The 20,270-nt window shown below is 41.7% G+C and overlaps 1 protein-coding gene across 1 annotated transcript in view; it reads left to right on the top strand.

Moving 5' to 3' along the window:
* The first annotated feature begins 2,346 nt into the window (after positions 1 to 2,346).
* LOC104747193 (glycine-rich protein 3 short isoform) overlaps positions 2,347 to 20,270 on the top strand; it is a 57,161-nt gene continuing 39,237 nt past the window's right edge. The window contains exon 1 of the mRNA XM_087488990.1: positions 2,347 to 2,378. The gene's annotated coding sequence lies outside the window, so the exon portion shown is untranslated. The remainder of the gene's footprint in view (positions 2,379 to 20,270) is intronic.

Genomic DNA, 20,270 nt, shown 5'->3' with positions numbered 1-20,270 from the left:
TCTGGCTCAAGAGAGTTCTTCTATCTCTTGTTTCTGAAACCCAGTCGGCTTTCATTTCAGGCCGGTTAATTACAGATAATATCCTGGTGGCCCAGGAAATGTTTCACGGCTTAAATACCAATCCTCAATGTAAATCGGAGTTTTTGGCTTTCAAGATAGATATGAGTAAGGCTTATGGCCGTGTTTGATAGTAAATGGAAAATGGGTTTATGGTTAAGCTAGGGTTTATGGTTAAGCTAGGGTTTGATAGTAAATGGGTTTCCTGGATTATGTGGTGTGTCTCTTCCGTCTCTTATCAAGTCCTTCTGAATGGTCAGCCTAAAGGTTATATTAAGCCAAAGAGGGGACTCCGCCAGGGGGATCCTCTATCTCCTTATTTCTTTATTCTATGTACGGAGATCTTAATTGCCAATATTAAGAAGGCTGAAAGAGACCATAGGATTTCGAGTATCAAGTTAGCTCGAGATTGCCCCACCATCTCGCATTTGTTGTTTTCTGATGATAGCTTGTTTTTCTGTAAGGCTGATGCAGCTAAATGTACTACAGTAATGGACATTATAGGAAATTATGGGAAAGCGTCGGGATAGGAGATTAATTTAGAGAAGTCGTCCATCATGTTTGGCAAAAAAGTTACCCCTGAATTAAGGACTCAATTGAAATCCGTAATGGGAATCTCCAAAGAAGGTGGTATGGGGTCGTATCTGGGTATTCCGGAAAATATCCAGGGCTCAAGAACTAAGGTTTTTAGTTACGTTAGTGACCAATTGGACGATCATGTGAATGGGTTGTCTGCAAAGTATTTATCGAAAGGTGGAAAGGAATTTATGATTAAATCGGTTGCGTTAGCTCTCCCAACCCATGTTATGTCTTGTTATAACTTGCCAATGGGGGTAACGTCTAACCTAACGAGTGCCATCTCAAATTTTTGGTGGAAGTCTAATGATAAGGCAAGAGGTTTACATTGGGTTGCTTGGGATAAGATGTGTAAGGATAAATGTGATGGTGGTTTGGGTTTCCGTGCTTTGGAACAGTTCAATGACGCAATGTTGGCAAAGCAGTATTGGCGGTTAATTCACTATCCTACATCTCTGATGGCTCGGGTCTTACGAGGAAGGTATTTTTGGAATAAACATCCTCTACAGGCCAAGAAGCCTTATTCCCCATCATTTGTTTGGCGGAGTATCTTTTCAACAAAAGGCTTGGTGGAACATGGTTCAGGATGGGCGATAGGCTCCGGCGGTAACGTCTCGGTGTGGCGAGATCCGTGGATTCCAGATACTCAACTGCGACCTGCTAATGGTCGAGGGAGGCAGTTACATCCCAATTTAATGGCCAATCATTTGATTAATCCGATTACTAAGGAGTGGCATTTGCCAATCATAGAGGAGTTCATGTATCTAGCGGATATAAAAATCATTTTATCTATAGAGAACAGTAAATCCAATAGACCGGATAAGCTAATATGGCATTTTACTAAATCAGGGAAGTATTCAGTGAAGACTGGCTACCGGCTTGCACGTGAATTAGTTAAAGAGGTAGAATATGGACCGACGTGTACGGCTCTTAGGGCACAGGCTTGGAAACTTGAGGTTCCCCTGAAGATTCAGCATTTCTTCTGGCAGGTTGCTTCTGGTTCCCTGTCTGTGTTGGAACGCCTTGTTCATAGGGGAGTCAGGTGTGATCCCTTATGTAAACGTTGTGGTTTGGTGGTGGAGACTATCAATCATGCTCTTTTTGAATGTCCCCATTTGCGTCGAATTTGGGCTTTGTCCCTGCTGGACTTATGCATTGATGGCTTCCCCTATGGTTCTATTTATCCGAACCTAGATTTCCTATATTGGCGGGCACGTCCCCAGTCGGGAGTCACAGATACAATTTTACTCCTCCCATGGATTGTTTGTTCTATCTGGAAAGATAGAAAGAAAAAAGTTTTTCAGGGTATCGAGGCAGAGCCAGGTGATGTCATTAATCAGGCGGTTACTGATAAGTTATTATGGGAGGAGGCAAAGTCCTTCACTTTGGCTCCTTTGGATCCTTTACCCGTGGAGGCTCGGGACCCGGGCCCCCGGTGTCAGGTCGATGGTTCTTGGAAGGCTCCAGATTCGTTGGAAGGGTTAGGCTGGTCTTTGTGCGATAGTGAGGATATTTCGTTGCTTTTGGTTGCACGTAGTTAGCGACGCGGTCCTTCACCTCTACATTCGGAGCTTCATGCGTTGATTAGGGCGATGGCTTCCATTTTGGCGGCGGGTGTTGATTGTCAGAGTTTTCAGACAGATTATACTGAACTAGTGGCGATGGTGCAGTCCCCCGATGAATAGCCTGCCTTCTCCAACCTGTTGGATGAGCTTGGTGTACTTCGTTCATCTTTTTCATCCTTCGTGCTTACGAGGATTCCGCGTACATCCAATGTTCGGGCTGATTGTCTTGCTCGCTCTTCGAGACTGTTAATTTCTGCATCTACTTTTGTAAACTCTTTCCCTCCGGCTTGGGCAACTAACCTTGGAGTTATCTTTTATTTTAATGTTTGGTTGACAAAAAAAAAACAATATATATTCCATTAAAAAACACTAAATTATAGAATAATAAAATAATTGAAAATAAAATATGTCCCTGCGGTACACCGCAGATGCTTATCTAGTGTATGTATAAATTTACTATAATTAAATTTGTAAATCAATTGAAAGGTCATAATTTAACCCGTACATAACACAAATCTTAACCTAGTTATAGTCAACATTGTAAACAAAATGTTTTATTTTATAAAGAATATATTTATATACAAAGATAAATTCCTAATCGGATACATTTAAATGTGTGACACCCCGGTTTCCGAGACTTGCAGAGAGGTTTAAAAGAATTGATTTGGCCACCTATGTCACCAAAGTGGATCTAGTGAGAGGACGTGAGGCTCACTAAGGAAAGTGGGCCCATGGACTGGATTGGAAATGGGGCCCATTGAAAGGTGGCGGTTAGGGCGTTACAAAATGCAAACAAAGAGATGGAAACCTCAATATATATTGGAAAAAAACTAGATAATTTTAATATGCATTTGTGTCATATTGTGGTAGACAAGCCATAACGCAGTGGTTTTGGTACCATACATAAGGAATTGAACATTCACTAAAAGACATCATTAGTGTTACTGAAACCACATGTGTTGTAACCGAAAAAAAATAATACTAAATGCTATGCCGAGAGAAATGTCACAACAATAACTAACATCAAAGCTAGACCAAGACTGTAACATCCGCAAACCAATTTTTGGGCATTGGGAAGGGGTGTCGATCGACACCATTATTTTTGGTTCGACCAGGTTTGTTGGAATTGTCGTTTTGGTTTGGTTTGGTTCAATAGAAGTTCCTAACCGATATATATAATGGAAAAGTCGACCTAGGGTCGTGGATTAGAGTGTTGGTCGCCGTTTTGTAGAAGAAAAGAGAGAAAAGAGAGAGTTTGTGTTCTTGAGAGATTTTGTCTTGTTCTTGGTGGTTTTTTGTGAGATCTGTTGCTGTGGAAGGGAGTGTGGTTGCTGGGAACAAAGGAGAAGCTTCTTGTGGTGTTGTTTCCATCGTTTCTTAATCAAATCTTCCTGCAAAAGAGTGGATTGCAGGACCATGGCTGATCTAATCCTGAGATCACTTTTGTTTGGTTGTTCTTTGTTGTTTGTGGTGTTTTGCTTGCTTGGTTTTGTTGGTTTCGTGTTTCATAGGTTTCTGAGGCGTTTGGGAGAGTTTGGGAAAGATTGGAGGTGGCTTGAAACAGAGGTTCGTCGTTCCGATTCGTGCAGTTCGCGTCTGCGAAGGCAATGTCGATCGACACCAGTTAGGTGTCGGTCGACACCATGTTTGGGCCAGTGTCGATCGACACCACTCTTGTGTCGATCGACACCCACATGTTTGCCCCTTGTTTTACCTAGTTTGTTGTGTTTGTTTGTTGTTTGTTAAACATTGGAATCTCAGTTGCTTGTGTGTATAACCTAGTAGATGGGAGGATTGCCTCACTAAGTATTTGTGATAATACTTACGCATCCCAATTGTTGTTTGTAGTGTGCAGGTATGTGACGTGGAATCATGGCGATGAGGAGGATGATGATCTGGGGTCTCGTTTGAGTGTTGTTGGTTATGTTATTGATGTTGGAACCATGGTTAGAGTTTTGCTAGGTTGCTGGATAGAATGGTTAGGAGTATTATTGTATGGATGTTATATATTTGACATAATTAATGTTATATGTTTCCACTGTGCATGTTATTGGATGTTGGTTTATTATTGGTATTCTGGTATGTTAGTAATGTGTGGGTTGTTGGTTTAATTAGGTAGTATGGGATTAATACGATCTCCCTAGGATGGAACTCCGATGAAAGGCTGAAGACAGGTGACTAGTGATGAGATTCGATGGTGATGGTGCGTGAACGATAATGTGGGTGGATATGGTGGTGATCGAGTGATAAAACAATGATGAGATGGTGAGGATTGTTTCTGATGGTTATATGGATTGAAAACAAAAGTGAAGAGTTTCTGAATCACAAAGTGTATAGAAACTCAGAAATCAAGAACGCATTCAAGAATTCGAATTGAGAGAAAAAGTTTAACAATACTTGTTCAACATACTTCTTCGCTAAAGAACAAGGAGGCGTGCTATGGGGTTTTATAATCAACCCTAGTCTCGACACTCCAAACAACAGGTAGTTCAAAATAAAACAACAAGACGTTTTAAGGAAATAAGAAAACAGCAAAACGTCTAGGTGACCTCTAGTAGTACAGAAGTCACTTGTACTAGTACAGAAGTACATTATTCCCCATTGGTAATGACTTCTAGATAACTCGACATAGTGATCCATTTGCCTCATTAAAAACCATGCTGAGAAAACCCATTGGGACAAAACTAAGCTATGGGAAAAAGAGTACAAACTTCACACCTAAGTTACCTAGTCCTCATTACCGGGTGAAGTCTTCAAGGTGGATATGTTGAAGACTTGGATCCTTGGCAGGTTGAATGACCCGTCAACTATGAGTGAATGAGCTTCCTTGGCCATCTCCTTAGCTCTTGACCGAGTGATCCTTCCCACCATCTTCGGCTTCTCTGCAGCTTCTGGCTCCGTGTTTGCCACGATTATATCATCCTCCCCCTCTTCAAAAGGATTTGTCCTCAAATCAGAATCTGCATAGTAAGGGAGCAAGTCAGAAACATTGAATGTTGATGATATGTTATACTTACCTTGAAGATCAATCTGGTATGCGTTGTTATTGATCCTCTTGATGACTTCAAATGGACCATCTGCTCGTGGTAGAAGCTTGCTCTTCCTCTCTTCTGGGAACCTATCCTTGCGTAAGTGAATCCACACTAAGTCTCCTTCTTCAAAAACGAGCTCCTTTGTGCTCTTGTTCGCATGCTTCTCGTATTTCTTGGTCCTTTTCTCTATGTTCTCCTTAGCTTTAGCATGTATCCTCCTCACCTGCTCAGCCTTTTCTTTGCCATCAAAGCTACACTTCACACTTAAAGGTAAAGGAATCAAGTCTAGAGGTGATTGTGGATTAAGACCATAAACAATTTCAAAAGGAGAAAACAGAGTAGCAGAATGCTTAGCGTGATTATATGCAAACTCAACATGTGGTAGACATTCTTCCCATGACTTGAGATTGCTTCTCACTAAGGTCCTGAGGAGTGTAGATAGCGTCATGTTCACCACTTTGGTTTGCCCATATGTTTGCGGGTGACATGTGGCTGAGAATGATAGCTTGGTTCCGAGCTTAGCCCATAGCGTCCTCCAGAAGTGTCCTAGAAACTTTGTATCTCGGTCTGAGACAATCACTTGAGGCATTCCATGTAGACGTACTACTTCCCTGAAAAACAAGTTAGCTACAATAACAGCATCGTCCGTCTTGTGACTTGCAATGAAGTGAGCCATCTTACTAAACCTGTCAAACACAACAAAAATCGAATCGCTACCATTTCTGGTTCGAGGTAAGCCAAGAACAAAATCCATAGAAATATGAGTCCAAGGTTGAGAAGGAATAGGGAGAGGAGTGTACAAGCCGTGGGGCTGTACCTTACCCTTCGCCATTTTGCAGATATGGCACCTAGAACAAACCTTCTCAACGTCTTTCTTCATTTGAGGCCAATAGAAGTGTTCTTGCAGTCCAAGTAGAGTCTTTGACACTCCGAAATGTCCAGCTAGTCCATCTCCGTGAGCTTCTCTGATCAGCAGCTCTCTCATGGATCCTCTTGGTATGCACAGTTGATGCTTAAAGAACAGATATCCATCCTGCCTATAATAGTTTTCAAAAGCAAATTTATGGCATTTGCCATAGCTCTCAGCAAAATCGATGTCAGTCTCATAAAGTCCTACTATTTCATCAAAATCTTCTAGCTTAGAAGACAAAGTAGAAATGAGAGTGTACCTCCTTGATAATGCATCTGCGACTACATTATCTTTACCTTTCTTGTACTTAACTATGTAGGGAAAAGTCTCAATGAACTCCATCCATCTGGCATGTCTCTTGTTGAGCTTCTGTTGTCCTTTGAGATGCTTCAGGGACTCGTGATCAGTGTGAATAACGAACTCCCTGGGCCACAGGTAATGCTGCCACGTTTGAAGAGCCCGAACCAAGGCGTACAGCTCCTTGTCATATGTAGGATAGTTCAACGTCGATCCTCCTAGCTTTTCACTGAAGTAAGCTACTGGTTTCCTATCCTGCATCAAAACAGCACCTATACCCACTCCGGAGGCATCACATTCAATCTTAAAAGTTTTCATAGTAAAAGAATAGGGGCAGTGATAAGCTTCTCTTTTAAGGTTGAAAACGCCTTCTCTTGTGCTTCCTCCCATCTGAATCCTACATCCTTCTTGACAACTTCTGTAAGTGGCGCTGCAATAGTACTGAAGTCTTGGACAAATCGCCTGTAGAACCCGGCTAAACCATGAAAGCTCCTGACTTCTGCCACGTTTTTGGGTGTTGGCCACTCCTTGATAGCCTTGATCTTCTCATCGTCCACTCTAACTCCTTCTGCACTGACAACAAAGCCTAGAAAAATAACCTTAGTGGTACAGAATAAACATTTAGCAAAATTAGCAAAGAGGGATTGAGAACGAAGAACATTTAGAACTTGGCGGATGTGTTCTAAGTGTTGTTCTAGACCTTTGCTGTATATGAGTATGTCGTCGAAGTACACAACCACAAAGATGCCTATGAAAGGTCTGAGAGCATGATTCATTAAACGCATGAAGGTGCTTGGAGTATTTGTGAGACCAAACGGCATGACTAGCCATTCGTAGAGCCCTTGCTTGGTCTTGAAAGCTGTTTTCCATTCATCTCCTTCCTTCATTCTGATCTGATGATACCCACTCTTCAAATCTATCTTTGAGAAGACTGTTGAACCACATAACTCGTCCAGCATGTCATCTAATCTCGGAATCGGATGTCTGTACTTCACTGTAATGTTGTTAATAGCTCTGCAATCAACACACATCCTCCATGAACCATCTTCCTTGGGTACAAGCAAAACTGGTACTGCACATGGACTGAGACTCTCTCGGATATGTCCCTTGCTCATCAGCTCTTCTACTTGCTTCTGAAGCTCTTTGGTCTCTACTGGATTAGTTTTGTAAGCGGGTCTGTTCGGTAGTGCTGAACCTGGTACCAAATCGATCTGATGCTCTATCGCACGTATTGGCGGCGAACCTGGAGGTATCTCTTCTGGAAATACATCCTTGTACTCCTCTATAATCTCTATCATCTCGTGTGGAAGCTCTTCTGCTGGCTTGGTACTGGTGAGTGTCTCTTTATAAACAAACATGAATGTGGTCATCTCTGGATCAAATAGCTTGTTGAACTCGCTGTGATTGATGTACAGGCTGTGAGACACTTTCTCTGTATCCTTGCGGTTCATGTGAAACTGGTCCTTGTAGATTTCGCTGGGTGTAAGTGGTAGAAGAGTAACCTTGCGTCCTTTGAACTCAAATGACTTCTTGTTGGTGTAGCCATCATGAAATACTCTTCTGTCGAACTGCCATGGTCTTCCCAAAAGGATATGACTTGACTTCATTGGAATCACATCACAAAGCAGCTCATCCTCATACTTCCCAATCGTTAGTTTCACCATCACTTGCTGCGAAACTGTTAAAGCTCCCTTGTTGTTCAACCACTGTAGCTGATAAGGTCTTGGATGTGAAGTGGTCTTGAGATTAAGCTTTTGTACCATCTCTTCACTAGCTGCATTAGTACAACTTCCACCATCAACGATCAAGGTGCATACCTTGTCTTGAACCATACACCGTGTGTGAAATAGGTTCTCACGCTGTCCTCTATCATCTGGATGAATCTGAACACTTAAAGCTCTGCGTGCTACCAACATCTCTCCCATGACTGCTGGTTCACCTTCTTCACCGAAATCTGACTCTGGTTCACTCTCTGAACTGTCTACAAGCACAATCTCTCCCCCTTCTTGAAGAAGAAACATCTTCTTGTTAGGACAGTCTCTGGAATAATGCCCCATTCCTTGGCATTTGAGACACATGATATGACTTGTAGAAGTGCTACTCTTGGGCTTGAAATCGACCTTAACTTCCTCTTTGACTGTGGCTGTCGCGGGTTTGCTATCCTTGGTGAAGGCGGGTTTACTGAACTCTCTTGGCTTGGACATGTTAGGCGTAAATGTTGTCCTCACTCCCTTTCTCTTAATCTGCGATTCAGTCAGCTCTGCATTATGTACCATTTCTTGAACATCCTCATAGTTCTGCAGCTCTACCTTGTCTTGAATCTCTCTGTTTAAACCTCCAAGAAATCTAGACATAACCATGTCTTCACTTTGCCTTAGGTCAGCCCTGATCATAAACATTTCTAGCTCTTGATAGTATTCTCTAACAGACTTGGTACCTTGAATGAGACGCCTAAGCTTGTTAAGAGCCTCTCTCTGGTAGTGTGTAGGCACAAACTTCTTTCTCATCTGCGTGACTAACTGTTCCCATGTAGTGATAGCAGGCTCTCTCTGTCGATGTCTAGTAAGTCCCAACTGCTCCCACCACAACAAAGCATAGCCGTTGAATTCGGATATGGCTATCTTCACCTTGTTCAACTCATAAGTACCTTGAACCTGAAAGTTAGATTCCATCTTCCTTTCCCAGTCTAGATAAGTCTCGGGATCATTGGTACCGTGGAATGAAGGATACTGAATCTTGAGATGACTTAGCTACTCCCTGCCGTGATCTCTGTTTCTGTTTCTCCTCATTGTCTCTTGGCTATGATCTGAAGCTTCATCTTCTTCTGAATACTCTCTATCTCTATCAAAGTATATTCAATGCCCAGCTACTTGTTCAGCTCGTCGTGGACGTGTAGGATTTCTACCAGTTCTGCGATGTTCTCATTCTGTGCTTTGAGTATCTCTTCTCTGATTGAAACAAGTCTCTCTTCCCCCAGTAGGTGAGTTAGCTGTTCTGATCCGTGTAAGTTTGAAAGAAGCTCCCACGTGTGCCTTTCCTTTAGCTAAGCGGAGAGCCTCATTAGGACTAGGCGGTTCTGAAGAACTCTGATCTGAAGCGCTAGTTGCTTGAGCTATATCTTTGATCTGTTTCTCAAACTTGTTACTGAGCTGCTCCATCTGTTGCTGAAACTGAGTAGACATTGTCTTGTTTACTTCGGCTATCTGCTTAGACATGGCTTGGTTCAAAGCTTCCATAGCTTCTGGTGAAAGCTCCATTGTACCTGCAAATTAAAGAAGAAACACGAAGTAAAATGTTCCTTGAATGAGAGAAACGAAAATAAACTCTAAGACTCTGAATTTTAAACAAGAAACACACGACTACAGACCTAGTGTCGAGTGACACCACGAGAGAATCGATCGACACCCAACCCTATAACGAACAAACTCAAAATAATTAAACCCTAAGGCAATCAAATTTCAAAAATAACACAAAACTAAACCCTAAACTCACAGAACTCGATCTAGACACAAACGAACAACAAAAATTTCAAACCCTAAAACTAAACAACGAAATTAAGCAAAAACACAAGAGATTAGGGTTTTTAGAATCGCTTAGCCTTTGGCACAGAGTTGGCTCTGATACCACATAATACGATCTCCCTAGGATGGAACTCCGATGAAAGGCTGAAGACAGGTGACTAGTGATGAGATTCGATGGTGATGGTGCGTGAATGATAATGTGGGTGGATATGGTGGTGATCGAGTGATAAAACAATGATGAGATGGTGAGGATTGTTTTTGATGGTTATATGGATTGAAAACAAAAGTGAAGAGTTTCTGAATCACAAAGTGTATAGAAACTCAGAAATCAAGAACGCATTCAAGAATTCGAATTGAGAGAAAAAGTTTAACAATACTTGTTCAACATACTTCTTCGCTAAAGAACAAGGAGGCGTGCTATGGGGTTTTATAATCAACCCTAGTCTCGACACTCCAAACAACAGGTAGTTCAAAATAAAACAACAAGACGTTTTAAGGAAATAAGAAAACAGCAAAACGTCTAGGTGACCTCTAGTAGTACAGAAGTCACTTGTACTAGTACAGAAGTACATTATTCCCCATTGGTAATGACTTCTAGATAACTCGACATAGTGATCCATTTGCCTCATTAAAAACCATGCTGAGAAAACCCATTGGGACAAAACTAAGCTATGGGAAAAAGAGTACAAACTTCACACCTAAGTTACCTAGTCCTCATTACCGGGTGAAGTCTTCAAGGTGGATATGTTGAAGACTTGGATCCTTGGTAGGTTGAATGACCCGTCAACTATGAGTGAATGAGCTTCCTTGGCCATCTCCTTAGCTCTTGACCGAGTGATCCTTCCCACCATCTCCGGCTTTTCTGCAGCTTCTGGCTCCGTGCTTGCCACGATCATATCAGGGATGCTTAACTATATGTTATTATTATTATAAAAAATGGTTGTTTCAGTTTGGTATCAGAGCCCTTACGGTTCTAGGATGGTTAAGTGAATGGTTTAGAGCGGTTAGGGAATCTAACTAGGTGAATTATTTTCATGTTGCTTGATATATGATGTTGTAAATGGAAATTGATTATGAGTAGTTAGTCAATTTGTTTGTGGTATGGAGTCCTAGTATCATCCTCTTCGAGCCTTCAATGAGATTCCACGGTAAGATGTGTGTTTTGTGTGCAGTTTTGAATTGTATGCTTAGCTTTCTGTTCTGGGTAGTGCAGATGGTTACGGGTGGAGCTGTTGCTGATCGTGGACGTGGTCGTGGTCGTGGTAGGGGCAGAATGTCAGCGGTTAGTGAGTCTGTTGAGTAGAGTTAGGCTAAGTGAATAGATCTCTAGTATTAGTTAGTTCAAGTATTTCAACAAACATCTCTCGATGTGGAAACACCCTAGATCTAGTCTCAACCTGTGACATTCCGATATCAGAATTTTGCGGAAAGGTTTAAAAGAATTGATTTGGCCACCTATGTCACCAAAGTGCACTTATGTTTTCAGCCAAGGGGTCTGAGAGAACTCCAGAGTTAAGCATGTTTGAGCTGGAGTAGGCTCAGGATGGGTGACCTTAAGTGACTGTCGGAACTGTGCGAGTGAGGATAAAACACAGGGAAAGATAATGTGGTGATTTTATGGGATGGTAACAAGTCTTTAAAGCCTCCCGGACGTAGAAAACCGACCGTCGGATATGGATGGGCTCACAAGCCAAGTGAGAGGACATGAGGCCCATTAAGGAAGGTGGACACATGAACTGGGATTGGACATGGAACCCACTAAGAGGTGGCGGTCGGGGCGTTACAAGTGGTATCAGAGTCAAACCCAAACGTGTGTGGAGTCGAGTGGGCTCACACTGTCGGGGGTGACGGTCTTGGTGTGCAACGAGGACGTTGCGATTTGTTAGTGGGGGTGAATTGTGATACTCTGGTATCAGAATCTTGCTGAGCGGTTTAAAAGACTTAATTTGGCCACCTATGTCACCAAAGCGCACATATCTTTTTGGTCAAGAGGCCTGAGAGAACTCCAGAGTTAAGCGTGCTTGAGCTTGAGTAGTCACAGGATGGTTGACCTTCCGGGAAGTGACTCTCGGAACTGTGCGAGTGAGGATAAAACATAGGGAAAGATCATGTGGTGATTTGTAGGGACGGTAACAAGTCTTTAAAGCCTCCCGGACGTAGCAAACCGACCGTCGGATATGGATGGGCTCATGCGCCTTGTGAGAGGATGTGCGGCCCATTAAGGAAGATGGACCCATGGACTGGGATTGGACATAAGGCCCACTAAGAGGTGGCAGTCGGGGTGTTACACAACCTTTCGGTCTGAAACTAGCATTAAGAACACTAATAAGAACAATCAATCTAAAACATCCTAATCGATTAAGAACACTCACTAACCTATCACATCCCTAGAAACTTTGATTCACTACTCAGATCTAATCACAAACGACATAGAAAACGAAATAAACTTGAATTATATTAAAAAGAAAGTGAAAACAAATAAAAAACAGTAATGTTTTGAAAACGTAAAATTGTAAAGTAGAAAAAAGGAAAAATACTAAAAATAAATTCAAGGAGTTTAGATCGGCTGGAAATCGCCTATGTAGCCCTCGCTCTCTCTATGTTGTCGTTTGTGGCGTGTTTTTTTGAGAAAAATAGAAAAGGTTTTATATATGGAAACCCCTTTTGACCTAGCCGCACAGCCCTGTCCGAAGGCCTACATGAGGCTAGGGTCGGGTACATCCTCGGGTTGTGCTTCGGGTAGTTCTTCCTGCACTTAGATCCTCTTGATCGGGTTAAGGTTCAGGCTGTTCTTCTTGCACGATCACATCATCGGATACATGCTCGGGTTTCACCTCATTCTTGCTCTTTTTAGACTCCAAAGCACCTGTTTCTATCCAAAATGCAACAATGCAACACCCTAAATCACCTAAATGCAAATATCTAAGGTTAAAGACCTAAAAATGCCAAGGCTAGGCTATATACCATGCAAAACATGACTAAAAAGATGCGTAAGAAAGAGTAAAATGGAGAGTTATCAACACCCCCAAACTTCTCTCTTGCTAGACCTCTTGTAAGAAAGTAAGAGGATGAGGTTTAAAAGTGGGGACTCAGAACCAAAACTTACTGATTGGTCAGTTAAATTCAATGTCCAAGTTATTAACTCTAAGATGCATGGTAAGGGAATCTACTTAAGAACTTTCGCCACGCCCTTCACAACAAAACCTGATTCTACCTCTAATCTACACATGTATTCAGATTCGTCATTCCCTTTAACAATTATTAGCAGTAAATCATGAATCAAGCAATGCGTTTTCGTCAAACTCATTTGGCTAGGATGAATGGGTTAGAGACAAAGGTGGTCTCTTTTTCAAAGGGTTTATCTTTTTAAAACTGGTTTCTCTCAACAAAAATGGATTGAGCTTTAGGAGAATGCTAGCCTAAAGGTAAGATCCAACAGATGCATACAAGAATAGGATCCAATCTACCCAAAGGCACATATATCAATTTTGATCCTTTCTAATCTACACCCAACAAATGTCTAATTTCTACCTTTTAGCTTAAGCTTTTCTAAATTCATTTTCTAAACCCAGCAAATGACTAGATCTTAGGTGTTACTGCATCGAAAGATGTTTGTTGAAACTGTTAAACCAACTAATGCCAGAGATTTATTTACTTAGCCTAAAAGATTAGATGAGTAATGGATTCATTGACATTAGTGGATCGGATATTGTTCCCTGCTTGGTCATGTTTCTCCAACGATAGTTGGGTAGAGAAGTGATTAGGGTTGATTGTTTCTACCATGAGAATGGATTAGCAAGAGTAAGAGACTCATTGTCTAGGGAATAGATTGTTTGAGGCATGTAAAACATTCTAGGTTGATTAGGAATGCTTATGAACCGGTTACCCCATCCTTAGAATCTTTTGTATTTTGATTGTTTACAGTTTTTGCAATAACTCGATCCCCCACCCGATCAAGTACTCGATCAATTGCATCGTGTGGACTTTCAAGTGGTTCATCATTCTGTTCTTAGTTTCTTGTAACCCGATCACATACTCGATCTGGTACTCGACTGCTTGCATCATGTACCTTGGTCGAGTAGTTCCTTCCATTATTCTTTTTATTTATGTTCACGTTAGGTTATTAGTTCAAACCTCTTTTATTACTTGGCTTGACTTGCATAGTGCTGATTGCATTCTATCTGCTTGCATTACAACCATTTGGATTGATAACCCTTTGTACTATAAATACATAGAGAATTGATACCTTGGGTAAAAATTCTGTTATCACCTATCATTGAGTTTCCTGATTGTAGCTTCTCCTAAAGGCTTGAGTTATAAGCCTAAAAGTTTGAAGAACCTTGAGCTTATGCTTTTGAACCTTCTCATGCCGGCAAGAAACCTAACTTGCGCCTCCCCCGTAACAAACCCTTCTAAAAGCTCATATGAATTAATCGAGCTAGCCTTCAATGGCCACCTGTTCGTTAAAGATTTTGTGGAGGCTGTCTTCATGGTCAAATTTGTCTTGGTCTCACAAGATCTTTAAAACTTTGCAAGCTTCTCAAAGTTAATCATCTCCTTAGAAAACTCATGAAACCTCTATCTTTATTCCTATTGTATTGTTTTTATTTTGAGAAAATTGTCAATCCTGCCATGAACATTGAACAACTTTCTCATGAATGCCACTTCCGATTTTTGCTTCTCCCGCCTGCCACAAGAACACTGCAGAAAGACATATTTACCCTCAGATCAATATCAGATTAAAATTAAAGAAAATAATTTTAATAAAACAAAACAATTAATTTAAAAGTATTTTAATCACTTAGACACAAACACAACCCGTTCGTCTTCTGTTTTCAGAAAGAGAAATCTTTGTTTCGAAGCCTCTGTCCCCTGAATTCTCTTTCTTCATCTTCTCTTCTTTCTAACCGCTACCGCCTCTCCCACGCCCGTCGCCGTGGGTATTTATGATGAATTACTTAATACAGTCGTTTCTACGGCCGAATCCTCCTCTTCTTCCGCCTCCAACTGCCGAAGTCGGCGACACAGGGGAACCTTCTTCCGAACCCGACCCTTGGTATTTAAGAGAACTTTTTTTTTTGTTTTTTTTTTAAGAAATCCAAAAAAACTAGCTGCTCGTCTTTCTTGTTTTAGTGTGTGTGTGGCAGATGCCGAGATTTTAAGCGATGGAGAGCCAAGGGCCGCTCCCGCCTCTCCCAGATTTGTCTCTGTTTAATTGCTTCGACTTATCATTAGACCCGCGTACTTCGACTAGGTTTGAAAATTGATCTGATAGACTACTTAGTAGATCCATTTTTTGGTCCACCAAATTATGAAAATAAGCTGATAGACCAGATATTTGGTAACCCTGCCTGAAGATCCGGTTTTTTTTGTCCACCCACTATTTGTATCATGATAGACCATTGACTTACTGGTAGACAACCATCAGAACATGGTCCTTGTCCACCTTTGCTTTTTTACAAAAATCCATCTTCATACCTAATTGAAGATCCGACTTATGTATAGAAAATCATCAGAACATGGTCCTTGTCCACCTTTGCTTATTAACATCATTATGTCTTCGGGTAGCTCACAAGTTACCAAATGTGCAGGGTTGTTGGGGCGATGGACAACATCCACCAAGAGAGGTTTTTGTCTTCCTTTATTTGTCCATCTAATTTACTTATTTGGCTCATTCTTAGACCAGATGTCTACCGTTAATTGTCCACTCAAATTACTTAGGTCGCTACTGATTATGCTTCCACTGCAGGTCTGATGACCACGCTGCATCTGGGTATGTTATGCCTCCGGAGGACCAGTGTCAACAGTCAAGGTCTGCTGACCATGAAAGCGCCGACCCTGTAATAGATCAGGTGGACCAGTTACCGCAGCCAGTGTTTGTCCACACGGGACTTCTATCTTCATTCTCTTTTTGTCTACCGATACTTCTCCACCCAATGTACTTATGTCGCTCCTTATTATGCCTCCATTTCAGGTATGATGACAACGCTGGAACTAGGTATGTTATGCCTCCGGAGGACCAGTTTGTAGCTGGTGTCGTCACTGACAATGATGTCTCCATGGTGGACCAGATCAGAAAGACCAGGTACATGTCCACCCTATGATGGACCAATTTCAACTCTCACCAAAAATACTCTTTGTCTGATGAAAATTGTTGTTATCCGTTGAACAAAGTTAGTGGAGTGTTCAGGGATAATAGTAATCCGTTGCCTGCGGAAGCTACTCAGGATATTGATGTTTCCTTACTCCCTCCTAGGTTATTCGCCACCAACCGCTATCCTGCTAGAGGTCGCATCAATTCATACTCAAAGCCAGAGTATCTGCTGGACATTGTAGATGTTCTTCAGGGAACTCCGGAGTTTCAATGGCTGAAAGCATCTCCCTTTGGTCATCTGTTTCAACTACCCGTCCGCAAAAGTTCACTATTTGGTAAACTTGTCCACCAAGTGCTCTGTCGGTCCCTTGTAACCCGCAAGCTTCACGAAATGTGGTTTGTATTTGGTGGACAACCTATTCGGTTTTCCCTCCGTGAGTTTGGTCTCCTCACAGGCCTAAAATGTACACCTTACCCTCCTGAGTTAGAGACGAAAAGGTTGCAAACACCAGCCGAAGGGTGTCAACATTACTGGTATACTCTGGTTGGTCTAAAAGAAAATTACTCAATCCGTGACCTTGTTCACATGTTGAAGCGGGACAAGTTATTGCCTAAAGAAGATAGAATGGACGGCAATCGTAGGATACGGCTTGCACTAATTGTTATAGTAGAAGGTATACTTCTTTGCGACTCTTCAAAGGTTAGAGCATCAAAAGAAGTAGCAGAGATGTTGAAGGACCTGTAGACTTTTGTCCACTACCCATGGGGAAGGAAATCCTTTGAACGGACGATAGAGACGGTTATTTTTGGCAAATTCAACCGCACTCCTGATGTCTTACACGAAAAGCTGATGCGGTCCCATACTGCCACACATGGCTTCACACTTGCTTTCTAGTTGTTGATCCTAAATGTGGTCCCCATGTTGGAGACTTATCTCCCTGACGCTGATGATGAGCTCAATTTTACGGACCGATCTGTTCAGCATCTTACCACGTTGAGGTCATTCCACAATTCTAATATCCTCAAAACAGAGAAATGGCAATAAATGTAAGTTCTTCTGTATGTTGTCCAAACAGCGTAAAACGTTAGATCCTGTCTTTATGTCATCTCATTTTTACTTTTTCCATAAACAGCTTGACGTCAAATGGATTATGCACTCTAACGATCCAATAGACAGAATGGCAATTTCTTGGAATGACGAGGTTGAAGATCAGCGAGTTGATTACATTTGCCAAAAAATCAAGGGCGGCCACGAGTTTAAGCTGGATGTCTGGCATGGAGGACTGGCGACTCTCCTACTTATGGGTATCGTACACGATCGACCTAGCCAACCGGTGGAACTACCTTCAAAACTGGCAACTAAGTCTACCCTACCGAAAACCACAAAACAAAACAAAGGCAAACGGAAACAGAGTGCGTCTGTGGGAGAAGAAAATGTTCCTCTCGATTCTTACACTGCACAGGAACTTTTATTTGAGGTTGACCGGAAAAACAATGAACACTTTTCCAAAATTCAGCAGGTGTGGGATGCCGAGAAAAGTCTTTTAAAGGTCGAGATTTATGATGACATACTCAGCACTTCGAGGAGAGAAGGGGTTTTATTTAGCTCACCACCTACCAAGGATCCATACTCGGTGGACAAGTTCAACCAATCAAGATAGGATAATTACGGGGTGGACATCCAAAACATTGTCACGACTATCAACAAAAAGATCGAAGACTCAGAGGTTAGCAACTACGGATCTAGTAAACAATATGTCTTTACCAGTTTTTACTCCCCATGCATAACTTGTATTAACATGCTCTGCCATCACATATTAGGAGGGGAATGATGGACTAAATGCAGACGCTCACAGTCCAAATAATGTTGATCTAGGCAACTCCTCTACGGATGAGGTTTAACATAATCACAAATGCATTATCTTTCTTATTTTACATATTTACACCCTAAATCCAGTACAATTACTTATTCATCATGAAAAAGATGCATCAGCTGATGAAGAGGACAACACAACGGAATCACTACTTCCAGAACAACATGAGGTAGTTTGTCTCTTCTTCTTTCTTTGACCTGATGGACGAGTTTATAAATGTTGCGTAAGTGAACAACTTTTTGACAGGACTCTGACTGGAGACCTGATGATGAGCCTGAGAAGCCGGTACTTTCCAACCAACCCAGTGATACACATGAGGCACCACACATCGTCATAGAGAATCAGGTAAACATGCGGAGGACAAATCATGCTGTTTAACACAACTTGTCCACTCTCATGTACTTATGTCCACCGGATTTTCATGAGCATGATACGGTTGACTCACCGGGGGACCAGGAAACAAACATGTCTGGCGGTGACCATTCTGACGCTGAGGAAGAGATTGTGTCTGAGGAGAACATTAATGCAGCTGATGGACATGCAGATGGAGATGCCAGTGGAGATACTGATGGAGATACAGATGCAGATGCAGATGCAGCTGCAGATGGAGATGGAGATGCAGATGGAGATGGACAGGATTTAGATGTATATCCTAATGAAACCAATGCAACAATTGTTGAGGTAGGATTGATGTGAATTAAATTAGAGTCCCATTATATTATAAATGTTTTTTGAACATTATTTACATTCATGTGCTTCCTAATGGTAATAGAATTTTACAGGTACCCACCAAAGCTAGTAGGAAACGTCGTAACCCTATTGCCGACCAATATCTTACTCCACTCCCGATGAAAAGAAGTAGGACAGTTCCTAGGCGTTATGGCCAGTGTTCTACTTCCCCGAGGGGACAGCAAGCTTCGGAATCAAGCTCATGAGACGATGTTTTCCTTCCTCTTAAAGTCATCAAACCATCAGTTCAGCGGAAGTTTCTCGCACAGCTCAAAGCTTACGACAAAAAGTATAGGCCACATCATACTATTTGTTGGTCTACCTTTCCCCTATATATATATTTCACAATTGATGGACATGATCATAAATTGATGGACATGATCATATTTTGCAGAGAGTACATTATTGATGGTATCAATGTCAAGCGCAGTTTCTTCACGGAGATATACACGCCAAAACACTGGGTTGATACCCCTGTAAGTTACTTCCGACCTTTCAAACAGTTTTGAATCAACTATATTAGTAATGGAGTTTTAATTGATTATTGCAGCACATGGAAGCAATGCTCAGCCTGATCTGGAGGCGTTATGGGGATAAGTTTCGCGATTCAAGGATAGCTGTCCTTGACACCTGGTTCTCCAACATGTTAACCATTGAATTACGGCGTTTCCAGAATTGCAAACATAAGGATACCTTCTCCTGGAACATCATTATTAAAAACTACGTTAGAGGGGTTGTCCATAACCGATCCGTGAGACTGGCATGGTACACCGACGTTGATACAGTTTACGTACCTATAAATAGGAGGAAACGCCACTGGGTCACACTAGCTATTAACCTGAAAAAGGCGAACATCTTTGTCCTTGATCTGTTAATTATCAACAATGGTCCCAAGAAACTCCCGCGCCTTATGAAGCATTTCATGGATTTGCTCCCGATCATTGTCAAAACTTTTGTTGACCCAGAATCGACGGACATCCCTCTGCCAAAGGTTTTAGTATGGCGAGGTTGGAGAATGTTTACCAGAATGAAAGGACCGGCGACTGTGGTCCTCTCACCGTCAAGTTTATCGAGCTCCATGCCCAAGGAGTAATGCCGGATTCCTTTACCGAAGAACTGGTGGACCAAATTCGGATGTCCTACGCTGTAGATGTCTACCAGGAGTTTGTTGTCTCCTTATAAACCCACAAATCTTTTGTTTTCTTTCCTTATGACACTATCGGTTACCTAATGTAATTTTCGTCCTTCCTTATCCTTTTGCTACTTATTTTAATTAGGACCCAGATATTTATGTAAACAAGTGGGTGGAAACTTGACCCACTGTACGACCCAGATATTTATGTAACCCAATGTAGGCGTGTTTCTTTATGTTTAAGTGGAGGTGATACCTACTTTATCCTTTCTCTATGCTTTGTACAGTTGAGGCAAATCACTCACGTGTCTGTTGCGTGTTGACAGTTTAACATCTGACAGTCCCTTCTTTTAAAGTCAACAGAAGATTATTTTGGCCAATATACCCTTACTAAATGTCATTAAAAAGGAATCATCTCTCTTTTAATCCGCCACACCCCATAAGTCTTCTATCTCATTCTTTCGCCTCTTTTCTACCCAAATT

The sequence above is a fragment of the Camelina sativa genome, chromosome 15 (assembly GCF_030686135.1).
Source record: "Camelina sativa cultivar CO46 ecotype springtype chromosome 15, ASM3068613v1".
Lineage (NCBI taxonomy): Eukaryota > Viridiplantae > Streptophyta > Magnoliopsida > Brassicales > Brassicaceae > Camelina > Camelina sativa.
The sequence above is the reverse complement of the archived record's forward strand: the minus strand, read 5'-3'. Positions and strand labels throughout refer to the sequence as shown.